This window comes from Dermacentor andersoni, chromosome 10 (genome assembly GCF_023375885.2).
Source record: "Dermacentor andersoni chromosome 10, qqDerAnde1_hic_scaffold, whole genome shotgun sequence".
Lineage (NCBI taxonomy): Eukaryota > Metazoa > Arthropoda > Arachnida > Ixodida > Ixodidae > Dermacentor > Dermacentor andersoni.
Window position 1 is genome coordinate 100,196,348 of NC_092823.1, and position 18,924 is coordinate 100,215,271.

At 46.2% G+C, this 18,924-nt stretch overlaps 1 long non-coding RNA gene across 1 annotated transcript; it reads left to right on the forward strand.

Annotated features, from left to right (window-relative positions):
* Window positions 1–11,300: 11,300 nt before the first annotated feature.
* On the forward strand, window positions 11,301–12,817 carry LOC129380288 (uncharacterized). Its single transcript, XR_008608298.1, has 2 exons — window positions 11,301–11,588; window positions 11,669–12,817. It is a non-coding gene; the product is annotated as an uncharacterized lncRNA (long non-coding RNA).
* The last annotated feature ends 6,107 nt before the right edge of the window (window positions 12,818–18,924 follow it).

Consider the following 18,924-nt stretch of genomic DNA (forward strand, 5'->3'; position numbering starts at 1 on the left):
CTTTGGGCCACTCGAATGTAATCATGGTATGTTCGACGTCAAATACATGCGAAGAAACGTTCGCGTGAGTATGATTTTTCTTGGTTGGGGCTAAAGAGGATCGACAATATAGCGGCGGCTAAATATTTTAGAGGGTCGCTCAAAGAAAATTTATCGTATGCAACATCCGCGCGTTTGGATCATCCCAAAACAGATCGACTGGAATAGAGTATGGTGTGCCACAAAGAATGTATTGCAAAATGGATATGTTTTTCTCGCTATGATTCATATATTTGTTTTCATAGATTGTCTTATTTTACCTACATTCTATTAGTAACTGTTAGGGGTCAGCTCATCCCATTTGAAGCCCATTAATTGCCTCAATCCGTCTATATCATACATGTCACACCATTTATTGTGGCGCAAGAAGTCGAACCATTTTTTACAGATGGTATTCAATTATTTCCTTCACACGCGCTCGTTTGGTTTTTTTAAACCTAGCCAAATGATATTTAGTTTTAATGGACAACAATGATTGACTAGAAGGCACTCACTAGTGGTCTACTTCAGATAAATTTTAATCAAGGGGTCTTTCCAACCTCAAACCTTTTAAGGTTGCAGTTCAACACTCGTGTATACATTGTTTTCTGACCTGGATATATACAGTAATGTAAAAATTTAGCTTACCACTTCATGGCCAGCTTCAACAATTTCTTAGTCGTGCAGGTCCGCAGTCGTCGAAAGGAACTATTAGTAGCCTGGCGCCAGTAGCTGGAGCTAACCACGATCTCGGACGAAGTGACGGCAGGCTGAAGAGAACGCATCGTCGAGGTCTGCGTAAGCGCCAATCAGAAGGTCTTCGGGCTGGAGTCCCAGCACGGTCTGGATGACAGAAGTGAGTCGGTCCGCATTTAGGTCTCCAATTGTGGCTAAGGCTAAATACGGCAGTTCATTCCACGCGTACAAACATAGAACAGTGTGCCCTTCTGGATCAGGTTCTGGCTCTGCGGTAATAACGCAGGCATAGCGGACGTCTGAGTCGGATATCGGCACGTACGTCAAGTCCATACCAGGAACAGCCATTGCGGTTGCTATCAGCATATGTATCGTGAAGTCGGCGATGGCCGGCGGGTCCTCACCGAGATAGAACAGCGCCCACGGACACAGCTTGTCCTGTGGAATAAGCCAGCAGTACAGCGAGGCCAAATATCGGAGCCGGTCTTCCTGCGAGTCGACGTCTTCCAGCCAGCTGCGAATTTCACAGACAGCCTCTTCCGCTTCCGTAGTGTCTCCCAGCCGCAGAGACGGAAGCAAACTGGCATCTTCAAGGCGGTGCAGTTCGTTCAGTGACAGCTCGTGGAGCTGTAAGCACAGTGTGTCCAAGTCTTCCTCCGTCATAGCTGGGCGTATAATAGCGGCCTCTTAGCCTTCGCGTATGATGGAAGGATGCCGGCGGCGCCTACAGCGCTACCACGATTGTCAGCCACAGCTACGCACTGGCGATAGAAACCCGCGTGTCTTGCCCAGCGTCAGAAACTAAAACTTAGCGAGTACACAGCTGCACTTTTATCTGAAGAAAAGCGACACGTGGTCCCTGGCGACGCGATTAACCAATGACCAGTATCGACGGAGAAACTATCATTCACTGTTCCGTTTGGTAGGGTGAAATGCCACCCCAAACGACGCACGCATTCTTTAATTATCTAGTATGGGTAAGTGATGCTGCGCTTGTTCAAGTACGCCTGATTACGAATATTTGAAAAAAAAAGTTACCGCAGAATAAATACTGACACGCACACTTCCTTTCCATTTTCCGCTGACTGCCTTTCGATGGGCTAATAAATGTTACATTGTATTACTCTACGCAAGACACCCCTCTCTCTATCTGAATTTCCTAGAATGTTATCGCTGGTTCTATTCCTTGTGTGTTGTAACCTACACATGCGTCGTCCGAGTTTATGCGCGGCATGAACTGTGCATTACTTTACGGAAGGCTCGCGGGCACCAGTGATTACGTTGGAACCTTCCAAAAGTCAAGCATAAGAGTCGACGCGCTTGACCCGCTCATCAGATATGGACAATCGCCACTTTTTCTCGGAGCTATCTTTGTGCTTGAATATTAGTTACGTTGTGGACATTAGTTTGCCGAATAAAGGGCTGAACTCGTTACTCGCCTTTGTACCGCGCACTAACGTATTCTGCAACTTGACTACAACGTCACATCTGGATGAGGTGCTTCTTTGTGTAACGGACACCTCCTGCGAACCCAAGCCATGAAGATGTCAACGTCGCTACGGACCATTGAGCTAGTGGTAGGCTCCAATGATTGCCACCAGACTACGGACTTCTGCCTGAGGATACCAACAAAATTATGACCCCGACGGCTGCTACAATGACAATCCCAATATACAATGCAGCAATCGCGGTGCAAAAACCCAGTTTGCCCCGATCTTCCGCTGATCATTGTTTAAAGAACCGAATAGCTGGCTGGAGGCTTTTGAAAGAACCGCAACGTTGGCAAGTGGAACTGCAAAAAGAAGCTACAGCATGCCTCTTCTTTATCGGAAGACACCGCCAGGACACTATTCGATAATCGACAGTCCGGCCTCTTTCGGAGCAGCTTCTACCAGGCACTAGCGAGCGTCGTGCGCAAAGAACGAGCAGAAGCTGTGCTAGAAGCTTGCGTGCAGTTACCGAATAAGAAAATTGCTAACTTCACGGAGATGTATCGCCCCTTCCGCCACGCTGACCCGAACATGCCAGAAATAAACAAGGTTTGTTATCTGATGAGGGTCGTAGAGCAACCACTCTTCGGTGGATTGATTGCCGACCCATCCAAGATGTTCACATAATTTTTGACGGAAGCAGCGACCATCGAGAAGACATTGCAAATACGCACTAGGCAATGTTGACACCAAGTGTTTCCGCCGCATTGCTCAGACGAAAGACGGGAAACAATCGGGACCATTGTCCGCGCAGAACTGAGCAAAGTGTTTCCCGCGTTGCAGCCTAAGATCGCCTCGATCTCTAACATCGTGTAAAAAAATCAGTGCCCTTCCAATCTGTGACGAAGGATGACCAGCGAAGCTGCGTATGTGGGCCCCTTAATGACGAACTGCTCCTCGGCCGCAGGTCGGCCCGACATTGCAATATCTTCGGGATCGGCTCAGGTATGGGGTGTGCTTAACGCCTGTTTCACCTCCGCCGCGGGTCCGGCCAGTATTGCACTACCTTCGGTATCGGACCACGCACAGGGAGTGCTTTGCGCATGCTGCACCTGCGCCACGGGTCCAGCCGGTATTGCACAATCTTTGGGATCGGCCCACGCGCGGAAAGTGCTTAACGCCTGCTTCACCTCCACAGCGGGTCGGGCCGGTATTTCACTATCTCTGGGATCGACCCAGGTATGAGTTTTTTTTTTTTTGTGACATGAAAATTTGCTTGGAGGGTAGAGGCGTGCAGCTTCGCTCTAAAAACGGCTTCGACGGTCAACAGGTGTTCCTGGTGTAAAGACGGTAGCGCCGCAGCCGGATGCGAGAATTACGCTCTCGACGTTCGCCATGATGTTCGACCATTGCACCCGCGACAAGGTCCTTTTTACCATAGTAGGGTCGTAAAAGTTAGAACTTATAGTATCATCTCCAGCCACGGCCACCGCCAGCCCGCCCGTCAGTGGGCCCGCGCAACGCAACGAGGACGACGGAAGTTTGGCTTGCCCGGACAACCGCCCGCTGTGCTACCACCGCCCACGGTTATACCACTGAGGAGAATCGGACTACGCCTGCCGTCGGTGCCCATACCGTGATATGAGACTGCGAACGTTCACGATCAGCACACTGCGTCCCCAGCAACATGAACGACGTCTGAAGATTGCGGAATACCAAGCTGAAATAAAGTGGACACCCAAACGACCTTCCCGTTCTCCGCCACCCGTTCACTATATCTCACCAATACATTCGTCCTACTCGGGGACTGATCATTAGCCGTTTTCCGCAGAAAACTAAAAACAGCGAACGATGGAGATGCGATTGCTATTCATCAAAATACCGAAGATCCTCCCGCGACAACGCAGCAGCGACGATATGACGCAACCGGATCGAAACGTCGAAGACAAGAAAATGCCGCCTAAGGAAATCATAAGAAGATGCAACATCACTGCGACAACGCGACGCTAATAAACGTGAATTGGCTTCTGAAGCGTCACTGGCGTTGATGTTCGTTAGCCTCCTGTTTCCTCGCGTTTTGAAGCAACGTACAGAAGGAATTGCCATAATTGCTAGCTTATTTCTGTTCAGCTGAAAGCCCAGGTGACTTATAGTTCCAAGACAGACTGGCCGTAAGTGTAGACGAGTTACAAGCTCGCACAAAAAAAATACTTGCTGGAGCAGCAGTCGCAATTCGATACCGTTAAGAGGAAGCCTTAGCTCGCGACCAACACCGACGCGGCCTACTCAAATACATCTAAAACGCAAGAGCGTTTTCCGGAAAGAATCCCTGGACCAATGTTTATGAAGTTTGTTGCATTTGAGAGAGAAAGTGACTTTTTGAAGTGGAAGTTTGATTTAGTGTTGGAAGAATACTGTTAAAAGGGTTTTAAAATTCGAAAGTTTGAAAGAAAAATACAAGAACAAAGTTTATAAATTAATAGCTCTGCATCAAAAACAGCTATTGCGGGTCTGTAAACGGCACCCATTAGATCATTCAAGGACTACAAATTCCATATGTCATGTTATATCTTTTGTGAATCTGTTACGTTGTGCACAATAATTCTGCGAGAGCTGTATTTTCATATGAGTAAGTTTCTTGAAATTCATGTGTAACATATAAAATTTGTCCGCTTTAGATGTTCTATTAGATAAATTCACAGAATCGTGATACCATTTGTTAATGCGAAAGTACGGAGTTTTCAAATTGCTAGTATTGCTTGCTGAAAATATTTCATTCCGCCATTTTCTTGCAAAAACTGACGACATATATCAAAAGTCTGAAACAAACCGTCACTAGATGTTAAGCTTTTCTTTTGGATGCAACAATTCTTGCCCAATTTAGTGCAGTGGTTGCCAATAAAAACGAATTCTCCTTTTAAATGTATTGAGATAGGAACACCCGAGCTAAAGCTTCCTCTTAAAGAGACCTTGAAACGATTCTGACTCTATAGTACAAATGTAGTGCGTCGATAGGCTAGCACATTCTGGCCATTGACACATCTAAGGGCTCCGCGGGAAGCGTGAAATTTATTTGCTTTTAAAGATGTGCATCGCTACTGATTGGAGCGGTGTCGCTCCCCTGAGTTTTCAGCCACACCGCCACCACCTACTCCGGAATGTTCTTAGCTACGCAGCGGGTGACGTCAGTCGGGCGAGCTATCCGACTGACTGGTCACGTTGCGTCATCGCTAGTTTTTCCCATCCTGAAGCTAAGATATCGAGTTCGTAAACGTTGGAGTGTTGCTTAATTGCTTCTGTAAAACAACAGCTAGAAGAAAGAAAATACAAAGCCATGTTCCAGTTACCACTGCACCCTAGTACTTACGGCGCACAGCAAGTGTCGTCTGCTTGCGTTACAATGTGCTACACGTTGACGCCAGGTGCGCGGTTAGTGTTGGTCTTGAGGTTTCTTTGCACGAGAACAGTCAATCGCCTTTGATGCGTTGTGGGCTGCAAACCTATCGATTGGCAACAAGTCGAGCTCCGACATTGTGTCCGTCTGGAAAGCAACATTTGAGCGGAGATGGCCACAGTGAATCGAGCTGTGCGTATGCGGTCGGCACCAGGACCTATGCGTTTGAGGCCGTTACTTAATGCTGGAGGAATATTACCACCGAACAGATTTAGCGTATCCAGTAAGCGCAGGCGGACTAGGAGTTTTGCCGGATGGGCGGAGGCGCAAACGCGAGCGGTTTGCGTGGAACAGCCACCTCGTGCGATCTGACCACCCGGCAATTTTGATTGCGTGGTGATCTTTGACGAGCACACGGGCACACGGGCACTTCGGCATTTCGCCCTCATCGGAATGCAGGCGCTGCGGCCGGTATTTTATCAAGGGAACTTGGGCTTATCAGGGCAATGCCAAATACACCATACACTACCACGGCGGGTGTGCCTCTGCATCGAGAATATTTTGTAGACTAAGCTCCCATTAGCTTGAGGAGAAGGAGAAACAAGGGGCTCGATTTTGTTAATCCTAACCACATGAAGCCAACAGACAATGAAGCTAAGCGACGCATCGGGGAAATAAACTAGTTTTAATTGGTATGTAGAAAATAACGAAGAAAAGGGAAATAAAAGTGGACGGAAAGTTAACGTGTCGCCGGTGGGAGCCGAAACCACAGCCTCCGCATTACGGCTGCGTCGTACTACGAATTGAGCTACGGCGGTTGCTGTCACATCCATCAGTAACTTCTGTATACTGCAATATATAGTTACTAGATTTACCATATATTTACTACATATGGTTAATATATAGTTACTATATTTAGCCCTATGAGTGTTAGGCAGCGCCACTTAGAGACATGATGGGTGGATGGGGCAAAACACTTTCTGCCCGATAGCGCCACGCAAGGCGTGCCCTTAAGAAATCAGGCACGTGCTGATTAAACCCTCGCATGCTATCTAACTACGTGAAGGCTGCCAGATTCGAGACACTCGTAATGAATAAACTAGAGAAGGGGTACCGGGGCCTCGATTTTGTTAATCGTGACCACATAAAGCGAGCACGCAATAAAAGTAAGGAAGCCACCGGGCACAAAAGGCTGTTCTACATCCACCCGTCATGGCTCTGTGTGGCACTTGCTAACACTCCTAGGGCTAGATCTAGTGAACATAAATACACAAGTTTGTTGACGCATCCGTAATTCGAAGCCTGTGGGTTCTCAGCTCTCACCCGCGACAAGTTATCTTCTCGTCCACTATTATTTCCCTTTTCTTCATTATTTCTTATATTCTATATTTAACCACAGGTAATTTTCTCAACGCAATCCTAGGCTTCATTGTCGGTTGCCTTTATGCGGTCACACCTCACATTAGCTCGCATGTCAGCCTCTGTCGGCTACCGGGATTTCGAGGTTATCGGCTGTCAGCACACTGGCCAGATCGCGCAAGGTCATGCGATGTCATTCCACAATTCTAGAGGGCAACCGACACCAAACCATTTTGAATACGTGGCCACAAATATTTGCGAGGCACGCGACCTATAGGTGGCGCGCGTGGTAATCCAAGACGGCTGTCCGGAAGAGGAGCGCGAACGAATCGAAGGGCACAGAAACGTGTTGTATAGCACGCCGTGATAACTGCGGCACCATGTCACTTTCATTACTAGACATACTGAGCCGCATGGAAGCGAAACTGCGATTATACAGCTCATTAAAGAAGAATAGGTACAAATTATATCCCTGCTAAGGCATTTTCTGTGGCGGTATATAGATTGTTCCACTCGCCTACATGACAGCGCCACGGGTGAACTTTAAACGGAGTGTCAGAAACGCCCTAGTACACGCCCTACCCTATGCTTTACCACTGTAACAGAAAAGAAACAGGGGGGAAAAGATGTCAGCTGAAATGTGCGACAAGTAATACAATTTTATATCTGGACTATTCGCAGCATTATTTAAGCATGAATCAGTCCTTCAAACACTTATATATATAACTCATTATAAACAATGCGTACGCATGCAAGGAAAATCATTCGCTGATGTCCCTAGTAACTTTCATTACCAGAACTATGAATGAACTATGAACTATGTGTTTTTGAAATATTTATTGGACTTCGTGCAAGGTTACAAGGATAAACATGTTTTTCAGCCTGATTTATGCAGCCTTTCATATGCCGCTTTAACTTGAACACGTTGATCATATGCTCACACCTAAAAGCCTAATAAGCGTGCCACAAAAATGGATGTTATCAAATGAGCTGCGGTCTTAGAATATGGCACGCTAAAATGTTTCTTGCGCAATTTATCTACATTACCAGCCCCATGCATAGCAGCTCATCTGGTAACCTCTCCCATGTAAGTGCATGCGTTTTGTGCAACAAATGCGTTTGCTGACCAGTAATGTGGCGTATATTTCTCTTCAATCACAGTGTCAATATTTTGTGAGTTTGCACGTTTGTTCTGTTTAACTTTCAATTGTATACTTTATTTTTGAAAACAAGGAACCAATTGAAATTAAAAGCTATTTAGACACTGTAATACTGATGAAATTACAGAATATACTTATGTTTTATTACAAGATGTGTTCTAAATTTCATGGGCATCATTGTAATCTGATTTTATGTGTTTGTCAGTATGTTTCTCAAATTATTCAGTCTGCCTTGTGACTGATCAATAAAGATTTTGACCTTTTAAGAGAAAATGTTTCATGTGAATAACTCAGCGACTACATATTACATCAGGAGAGCACGTTGTTGGGCGAGTCGGTCGTACATACTTAAGGAAGGGAACTGCGCTAAAAAAGACACGGACGAGTAATGACATGGACGGGCGCAAACTCGCGACTGATTTTATTCAGAAGGAACATGAATATATATATACCTAGATTCTTACGGAATCATTGCCTAAGCGCACATGCCAAGAACGTTCTCTCTTTCTTATACAATGATACGGAAAAGGGTCAAATTTGGCCTTACATTGCGGCGCATGCCCTTTGGCTACGCCTGATAAAGCATGCCAGCCTTTGCTGGCTAGAACCAAAATCTTAAGGCGCAGTCATAACCAGGTAGCACGTGAACTCGCAGAGGCTTTTTACATTGATAAGTCAGGTGATGAATGCGTAAGCGATTCTAGTATCAATTTGTATAAGAAAGAGAGAACGTTCTTGGCATGTGCGCTTAGGCAATGATTGCGTAAGAATCTAGGTATATATATATTCATGTTCCTTCTGAATAAAATCAGTCGCGAGTTTGCGCCCGTCCATGTCATTACTCGTCCGTGTCTTTTTTAGCTCAGTTCCCTTCCTTAAACATATCACATTCCATTCACCAAGCATAAGTGCAGAAGCTGCTTATGAAAGAATAATATATTCCCCACATGTAAGTATTGCTAATCCCTTCAAACATGACCGTGGATCTACGCCGTGCTGTCACACTATTGGGAAAAAGTACTAGCACTCTGTTTTGAAGGCGTGCAAGCACTCTGCTTGGGGGAGTAGAAACACTCGCCTTGGAGGAGTAGAAATACTCGGTTTGTAGGAGTAGAAGCACTCGATCTGCGGGATTACTATTATCCCTGTGGGGAGAGTACTGGCACTCTGTGGAAGAGTACTAGCACTCCCTGTGGGGAGAGTATTAGCACTCTGCGGAAGAGTACTAGCACTCCCTTGCGGTGGAGCAACAAAACTCTGTCAGGAGGAGTTGCCCTACTCTCTCTCAAAGAGGGTCGATCTACTCTCGAAAAGAGAGTGAAATATGGGACAAGCAGTTACTCCCTCAAAGAGAGTGCCCGAAACTCTCTTTGTTTTTAGAGTGTACCGGAGCACAACACTTTGCGTTTTCTGAACTTTCTCCTATACCTCGAAAATGCTGTCATTCCCTATGTGCACGGCGTGTCCCATCGATTGAAGCAGGCCGCGGGAAGGGCGGGTGTTTCAGTAGTTTTTTCGGCCCCAGGCAACCTAACGGCCTTATGCCGAAGGCTCTGAAACGACCCCCCCCCCCCTCCTTAAAAGAAAGCTTGCGACAAGAAGCATCTAGAGACCCTTATCAGGTGCATTGCTGGAGTAGGTGCATTGCTGAAATACGCTTGAAGTGTGGGCGCTCCTACGTGGGAGAAGCGGGACGCTGCATCAGCAATCGCCTATGGTAACACGCCCCCAATAACATAAAACAAAAATACAGCAGCTATCTGGCTCTGCATTGCAGGTCGTGCAAATGCATCCACTATTTTAGAAAGGTCACTCTCATCCAAAAGCGCACGCGTGAAATTTTCGACACATTTTCCATCATCCGACGTGGTCCTTCATGCATCAGTTCACCATCCGTCCAGTTATCAGACAAAGGAATCGCGTATTTTCACGCATCTCCGCCCACCTGCAATCTGAAGTCATTCTTCTGATGTTCTTCACGCCATTTATGTTTCCAATTTTGCTTCTCGGCCTGTATATTTCGCGCTAACACAATAAACATTGTTGTTGGAAGTCAGCGCCTGTGTCATGTACCTCTTTCCTCTGTCCCGTTCTTTTGCGCCCTTTGCTAAAGTAAGCTATGAGTGTTTTCCCAACGTCATCCTCGTTTTGCCTGAGAAGCTCTTTGAAAGCTTCGGTTTAACCGATGTATCGCACCTGACAGTCTCCGTGCGCTATCTATGTTGTAAAGAACTCCCGCGAAAGGTCTCCGTTCTAAATAATCGTTTGCGTGAACGACACCGTAGTTCAGTTTGTTTGAAGGCTTATGCGCAACTTTAGCGTTATATTTGAATATAGATCCTTTCCAGCATTTGGCTTGTTCCAGGCGCCTATCAATGTAAACACGATTTACTTTTTCCTAGGCGTTGTTTTTTCACCCTATGGCTGACTGCAGTACATGTTTCCTCAAGGGTTGACTTGGATAAGCGTTGCTTGAGCGATCCTTCTTTATTGTACGCAGTTTTACTTCGAGAGAATCTCCCCGTCATCAGAGTCGGAATGGCTCTACGAAGTGGCTAAATGAACCGGGACGGAGCGCTTGTGCCCACCTACGATACTACGAGTCGAAGTCTTTTTTTTTCTTATTTCGAGCTTTTCTCTTTAGGCGTTAGTACCTTATAGCTGTACTTATTTCCGCAAATAATTACTGTAGTAACCGTTCCTTGCAAGATAATATATAGGGCTACGTTTATGGCATGCCAGACAGTGGCTGGTAAAGTCAGACACATCAGGTCGGCGATGGCATAATTGTGTTAATCTGTTTTCCGGTATAGTTCTGCGCGCCGAAAGAGATTTACCGCACTGTCACAATCGCCTGCTACCTCGGGAAATGCGCATACTTGTGCTGTGTACGAGGGTTCTTTTCTTTCGCTTTGTGTAAGGGGGATTTGCAATGCTTCATGGTGCTGCAGCAGGCGATCAGGTCAATAATCTGCGCCTGCATGAGATACGAAGGGCTTCTGCTACGCCCAAGGTGGTGGACGCACATGCTCGCTGCGACGTGACGTGACGGTAAACGGAAGGGGGCACTTATCGTTGGCGTACCGTAACCGCATGTCGTGTCGGGGCACGTGCCAGTTTGCGTTGCTCTAAACAGGCCTTCATGGGAAGAAAATGACACATATCGACAGTCACGTGATACGACTCTCGTTTATTCTGGCGTCGCAGCTTGGCACTTCCTTATCAGTTCTGACATAATTTGTCACTAGAGCCACAGTGAGATGCGATTGGAAGCAGGTTTTTTTTGCGCAGCTGTCCCCACTCGCGCTACTTGAAGATGCTGAATTACGTGTTCACGCAATCTTCAGATTCATTCGGGGAACCATTTCTACCGGCCAGGCTTGGTATGAATACCAGCACGCTGTAGATTTAACCGCTTCTTTAACGTGCCTTTCACGAGGTTTCGAAGGCCTAGATCCGAGGCATGTAAAAGCGGCCGCTAGCAAGACCCTGTGCCATCGACTTGAGGCGCTATCCTGGGACAGCATTCCGGTAAGGCCCAATTTCACTTCTCAATATCCAGCAGGTATTCATGGGCCGCAAAAACGGTTTCCTCTGCTTTGTTCACGCAGGGCAAAATGGACTCTACCCTATAAGTGCCGCAAGAAAGAAACCGGTCAGGTTTCCACTACTCGCACCGCGGCAACCACTGACGGACGCTCACATCCAAGACAAGTAGCGTTTCGGAGCTTCTGCGATGACAGATAAAGATGTAGAAACGCTATGCTGCCTCTTGCGCCAACTACGAAAGGAGCAGCTAGTTCGTCTGGACAATGTGGAGCTGGCCTGGTTTCCGCGAGTAAAAGCGTTTCACGAGGCCGGAACCATCAGCGCCATCCGAACCTGCCTGCAGTCCGTCGCGAGCCCATTGGAGCGTCTGCAGCGCGTGGCCATGATTTACTCTTGGCTAGCGCCTTCGGGAATTTTGCGTGCGTGGACGCTCTATCGCGTTAATGGCCGCGCAGGATTTATCAACCCCGTCAGTGTTTTTGCTCGGATAACGAGACGCTTGGAGATTGAGGGTAAGATGGAGACACGCGGTTATGTTGAGAACGGTAGCTCTACGTGTCTCAGCATTCCGACGACAGAAGATGGGCACATGACAATCGAACACAGAATGGTGTGCTTTTGCATGTGGCGTGGGCTGCCGGTTCTGGCCGTTCACGCACCGGGAGCAACAGCCCATAAAGAATTCTTTAGGGCCGCCCTCGCTGAGATTCCCGTCGATCCCGAGAAGGATGTGATCGGCTTCTACGGCGAATTAGAGTCAGCGCGTTCAGAGGCCATGAAAAACTTTGGTACCTTAAGAACAAGTCAGGCGTTCAATGTGTGAGGTATACGAGAGGTATAAGGCATAAGGCATGCTGCACTGCAAAGGCCAAGCATAGTTTCATTTGCCCCTGCTACACTCCCGTATGCGAAGAGGGCATAGAAGGCAGCGGTAAATGGTTGTGCACTATCATGGTTTGGTAGTCGCCAGATCAACTTTAACAAATACGGGGACTGGCCTACAGGTACATTTATCGTCTGCGTGCAATACTTTCATTATCTGCGACACTTGTATCAGTGGTGGAAAGACCGCACGTCGTTTGAGGTTATTCGGCAGATGTGGTTGGGCGCATGATGGATATCTCGTACGGCTGGTTTTATATTGCATGAAGAAATCGTTTGTTCGCAATCACAAGGCATGTTCTTACGTAAATAAATTTTTCGTCGGTAAATCTTCTCTTATTGTGCAGTACTTGCAGAATCGCTTCCACAAGAAGTAAAATATCATACCTACGAATGTGTAAAATATTCGTGTTTAATGTCTTTTTTCCTAGGACGCTTTTATCTGAATTGCATTTCCAGTAGGACGCCTTATCAGACAGATAGTCACGCTGGAAATGCTCCTGAGAAACCTCTGGAAAGATTGTTTCTGTAGCAAGCGAGTTACTTCATTCATAAGGCCAGGCATGTAGTCAGGAATTTCCATCAAGGTAAGTACACTTCGTAGAGGAGCTTCCATAGGAGCCCATATGTTCAAAGCATTGGAAGCTCGTCGGCGATTTATTGGGCATAGCGCCAGCTGATCGATGAGGTAACACTTCCGGTGTACGAAAGAAAATGACTCGATTTTAATTAGAAACAGAAGTGACGCCATTAGTGTTGATGAACGCGCGAAATTTGTTTGGATAGCCTGTCATTGGAGCCACGTTTCCAAACTACCTGCGAAACAACTCGATGGACGTTTCGAGATCGGAATGTGGAAAGCGACACAACAAAACGTCAGCCGCATGGCCGTCGAAACCTCGGCCATTCACAGAACATTTACTTGCAGGCCGAAGAAAGCCTCGGGTGTTGAGTACTGGTCGCATCGTCAGAGGATTCAGGCCCGCCGGACAGCACAGCCACGCGAAGGCAGTTAAACTAAAGAATCACATGACGGTCGTAAGCCGGTATATTTGACTTAACACGATGAGAAGACGAAACACACTTAGCAAGCAACGCGCCACCGGAATTCAGGCAAATGTGAACATGCAATATAACACACCCACCATCGTGGTGTCGCGGCTGTGGCGTTGCGCTTCTTGCCCAAGGGAGCGGGTTCGAATCCCGACCGCGGCAGCCGGATTTAAATCGCTGAAGGTGAAAGGCAGAAGCGCCCGTGTACCGTACATTAGGTGCAGGTTAACGAACACCCGGTTATCAGAATTATTCCGGAGTCCCTCACTACGACGTGCCTCATAACGAAATCATCGCTTTGGTACGTAAAATCCCAGAATTTCACTTAAGGCAACACAACGTGTGAGGGGGCCGTGTAGTTGCTGGTAAACTCTACGTGACCGCGCGCTCCTTCCAAAAGCTGCATGTCATTGCATTCGGTATCGGCGTGAAGGCCCCTTCAGTAGCGGGTGCTCAAATGAAAGCATTTGGTGTTAATGATAAAGTAAAAGAGAGTTCTCTTGTGAATCCTCACCACGCGTATATACCTTGGAATTTTATTTATCTTGAATAAAATGAAAGTGCTGCTGTTTTTAGTTTAACACCATTTCTCTTCCTTATTGTTGTTCCCTCCTCACGTAGTCGCGCTTTCATCACTGTTCCCATAAACTCCCTTGCTGATGTTGGTGACAATTGCTTCCTGACCACTTTTCGCCCAAAGTTTCGCGTCCCATTCAAGGTCGATGCAAAGAGATTTCGGGCAAAAAGCGGTTCAGAACAAATTGTGAGCGACATCAGGAATCGTGACAATGGGAGCAGCGGTTGACACGCGACTATGTGAGGAGGGAACATACACCGGAAAAAAAAACACGTTTACAAATAAAACGAGACACGGCTTGATTCATTCAACGAAAATAAAATGCCTAATGAATTTTATTTTCGCGTGGCGAGAAAAGAAAGGACAAATCTATTTTACTTGATTATTATCAATAAATACCCTTCTTTGGCTGCCCACCGTCCGAGGGGGCAATGACAAAATGTCCCTGCCTTTGTTTTTATTCAGGTGGCTCATAAGCAGTAGTTTGAGCTTGAGAAGCAGAGTTCAGCCAAGCTATAGAGCCATGTGTACTTGTTTATCTTTCATCTGGTGACCGCGGATTGCCGTCTAACAAATGTTATCGCTCAGCATATTGTGTGCCTGCGTGTATCGGACGTTTCCCGTATGTTATCGATGATTATATCCGCTGTCTGTTGTCACCGAACATTGTGTAATCTGATTGCATGAATGCGCCACACGAAATGTGTAGTACTTTCTGAAAGACACGCGGGCACCAGCGATTATTCTGGAACCTTCGATGGCTCATGTATGAAAGCAGATGCGCTTGATCCGCTAATCAGATTTCTACGATCGCCGAACGTGTTGGCCGTTATTGCTGTGCTTTGAGTGCAACGTGCTTTATAGGGCACAAGTTCGCCCAATAAATACTTAGTTTCCTCATTCACAGGTTTACCGCTGTATTATTCACCGTCACTCCTTAGTGACATCAATTAAGCATGATGTAGCAGTGTCTTGTATATTGAAATACACCATACATTCTTTCATGTATCGGAAATACAGGTACACATACACGTCAAGCCTGGCGCATCATGATACAGATACAAAATTCCCAAATATGATTTAATATTGTATCGATGATACATGTATCTTCGATGCTGCCCAGCGCTGGGATTGAGCAAGAAATTGTCCCTCAATGGCGAAATAACAAGTGACTCAGTTATTTATTCGCTTATTATTACATGCAGTTACCCCCAAACAGCACATTGCCATAATTTTACAAAGTAGTCACTGAAATGTTAATCACACCGAACGCACAAAAACTAGTCAACTTCCCCCGTGTTTGCTTACAACCTGGTCATTTTGTTTATTTACAACGTAGTGAGGGGTGTAAAACGGTAATATCAACTTGAAACAAGTTTGGCTTGACAATCCCCGCCCCCCACCCCCCCAAAATATGAAAGATAGCAACGTAACATAAGCATTATTTACCAAAGTTAAAGCAAGCAACATCACTACAATAAGTAAAATATGTACATGTAGAACAAAAAAAGAAAGGAAAAAGCTGCGAGCGAGGAGATAATAGTAAATATCGCTCACAGATCATTCAACCATGGAGTAAGCGTAACAAGGCGGTTTTAGCCGTATAGTTCAATCATTGCGGCGCAAAATACAACCAAAAGCAACAAAAAGGGAAATAAAATACAAGGGAAGTATGAATTGAACCCTGGCCACTACGAAAGGCTACACGTTGACAGAGAAGGGTTTGGACTAAGATAGGATTTAATGTGGACACAAGCACAACTAAGAAAAATAAGTTAGCGTAGCATAAGTATGGACATAAGTGCTACAAAATCAGTAGATAAGCATAGAGAAAGGCATACAAACGACAAACTCACTAAAGGACTAGATTGTTGAAACGCCAAACTGCTTCAACCAGTCGACCGCTAAAGGTTTCATGGCTGAATTGGAAAGCGATCTTATCCTGGGAAGTGTTCTAAAGATGGACAGCGCGAGGCAGAACGAAAAAACTGCGTGCGTATATCCTGTCAAAATAATATGCAAGTGGTAAGACGAGAGACAATGTTCACGGTGATATCTCGGCCGGTCTGCCTTCTCGCCCTTCTACCCAGGTGCCAGAGCCCTCGGCTAACAGGGCCATCCTGGGTCATCCAAACGCTCGTATCGTAGTACATTATTTTATTTTTTATTGCTTTGGCTGTGGAGCGAGCCGAATGAGACGGCCGGAGCAAAACCTGCCAGTGCGCGCAGTCCCAGCGGCCATGTATTGACACGTTTCTTTCTCGACTTAAGTAGCGCAAGGCGGACGTGTAGGCACAATGGAGGAAAGAGTTAAGAAAGTTGGCAACCAAGTCTCGGGTAATAGGAAGTGTAGACGACAAACAAGAGTCATCAGAGTTAAAGCGATGGAAGACAGGAACTTGATGGTTTCTTTCTTCTTTCATTTCTCCTTGAAACTGGCATAACGCGTCGAGAGAACAGAAATTACGCAAATACGATCGTCGGCATGTTGGAATCGAAGAAGTGATGGTTTCGTAAAGTCTTGAAACAATGGTCTCGTGAAACAAAATATCGTGACTGCGTTGCACTGTCTCAGGGATTGGTCGTTTTTGCTAAGGCCAAGCATGAATTACCTCAAGAGCGCGAGATCTCAAGAGGGTGTCCTCACCCTCATCGGCGCCAACCCGAACTCGGTGAGGTGATGGCACGGAGCACGATAACTAATGATGGGTATTCCCCTTTCCCCGGCGGTCGGATAATGTCACGATCAGACCACGCCAAGCGATCTACGAACTAGCACGTCCGACGTACCATTTGTCGCAGGCAGTTAAAAACATCTTAGTGCAAACTTTGACGAAAACTGCTCAAGCGAGGGTGATACACAGTAAAAAAACTGGCACACGTCTAAGGTTCAAAAAGAAATCAAACTTAAAATGGCGTTTCGAGACCCCTACGGGTCCCTTGTTCACAACGACGATGAGCGCAAGAGGGGGCGATTATTTATGTGTTAGATGACGCAGAGTGCGCGTGTTTATCTCGGGGAGATTTACCCGTGTCCGGTTGTTCGCGTTCCCAGTCGTTTGCATATGTTAACATTGTAAGAGTAGTGTTCAAGATAGGCGCTTCTCTGTCGCGATTATCCTTGTAGCAACCGAATCGATGACGTGGAGAATAGTCATGTGATTATCCGCCAAGGCGTTTGAACTTGCACTGGCCTTCCTGACATCGTTGTGCTGCTGGTGAATCCTTCTTTTAAAATTTTCAGTTTCACCTATGTAAGGGTGCGTCACAACTCTTGCACTGAATCTTGTAGATTACCCCTGGAAACCTTGCCATTTCCAAAGGGTCTTTCACGCGGTGTGCTTGTTTTTTCGCAGGTGTGTGATTTTTACACCGTATTTGCCAAAAGTTCTTGCCAGTGCCTCACTGATGCCTTGCGCGTAGGGCACAGCCGCCCGTTTCTGCTTCTCTTTTTCTTGTACCCTAGCGTGATTAGCAAGTGAAGACCGCAATTCTTGAGTCCTCAGTAGCTGTGCTGGGTAGCCGTCGTTGGAGAGGTCCTTCCTTACCACGGCTAGCTCTAGCTTGCGCAGTCCAGGCTCGGAGCAGATGCGCATTGCGCGAGAGAAGCGGGATGCAGCAACGGAGGGTTTCTGTTCTATATGAAGTGCAGAGTGGAAGCTGAGGCATCTCTCCATGAGGGTCGGCTTCCCATACCCACTGGTTTTAATCTACTTGGTGCTCATCTTCATTGTGAACAAGGGACTCGTAATGGTCTCGAAACTTCATTTTATGTTTTATTCCCTTTTAGCCTTAGGCCAGTGCCAGTTTATTTGACAATTAAAACATTGTCGCCCCCAGTAGGGCCCCCGAGATTACAAGGTGGGCCTGCACGATCACTGAGGCCGGGTCTCCTTGCTTATGCGTCATTTTTGTCAGCCGCGTGCCGAAGTCAGTTCGAAAGCGCTGTGGTCACGAACACGGTACGAAACGAATGACTGTCACTTAACTATCCTTACGGTATCTGAATGCGAAAGCATTACGACTACTGTAACTTCAACTTATCACCTGACCTTGATACGTCACCTTACATTTTAACGTGTACTTCACAATTCTACTTAAATCCAGCTTAATCCACCTGCAGGCAATTTGCACCAATCTTAGACCACCTTGCTCTGGTTTGTAACAAACTAAATCCACGTTATTTTACCCTGCCTTAATTTGTTCCTACCTTAATTGACCTTAATTAACTTTAATACACCTTGTTATTATTTGTACAAACCATAATTTACCATAATCCACATTAATCCATTTTATTACATCTTGCTCTCGCACCAACCTTAATGCATGTTAATCCACCTTCCTCTAACTTGTACGAAGCTTAATCCGTTTTAATCTATCATTATATATTTTAATCCATCTTAATCCACTTTATTCCACCTTGACTTTCTTTACTTCACCTTCGTTCACTTTCATCATCATCATCTTCTTCAGCCTATTTTATGGCCATTGCAGGACAAACGCCTCTCTCTCCCTGCGATCTCCAATTACCCTTGCCCTGAGCCAACCGATTCCAACTAGCACCCGCAAATTTCCTAATTTCGTCGCACCTCCTAGTCTTCTGCCGTCTTATAATGCACTTCCCTTCTCTTCGTACCCTTTATGTCACCATAATGGTCCAACGGTTATCTAATCTGCACATTACATGGCCTGTCCAGCGCCATTTTTTTCTCTTAATGTCAATTAGAATATCGCCTATACCCGTTTGCTCCCTGATCCCAACTGATTTCTTTCTGTCTCCTAAAGTTGTGCCTAGCATTCTTCATT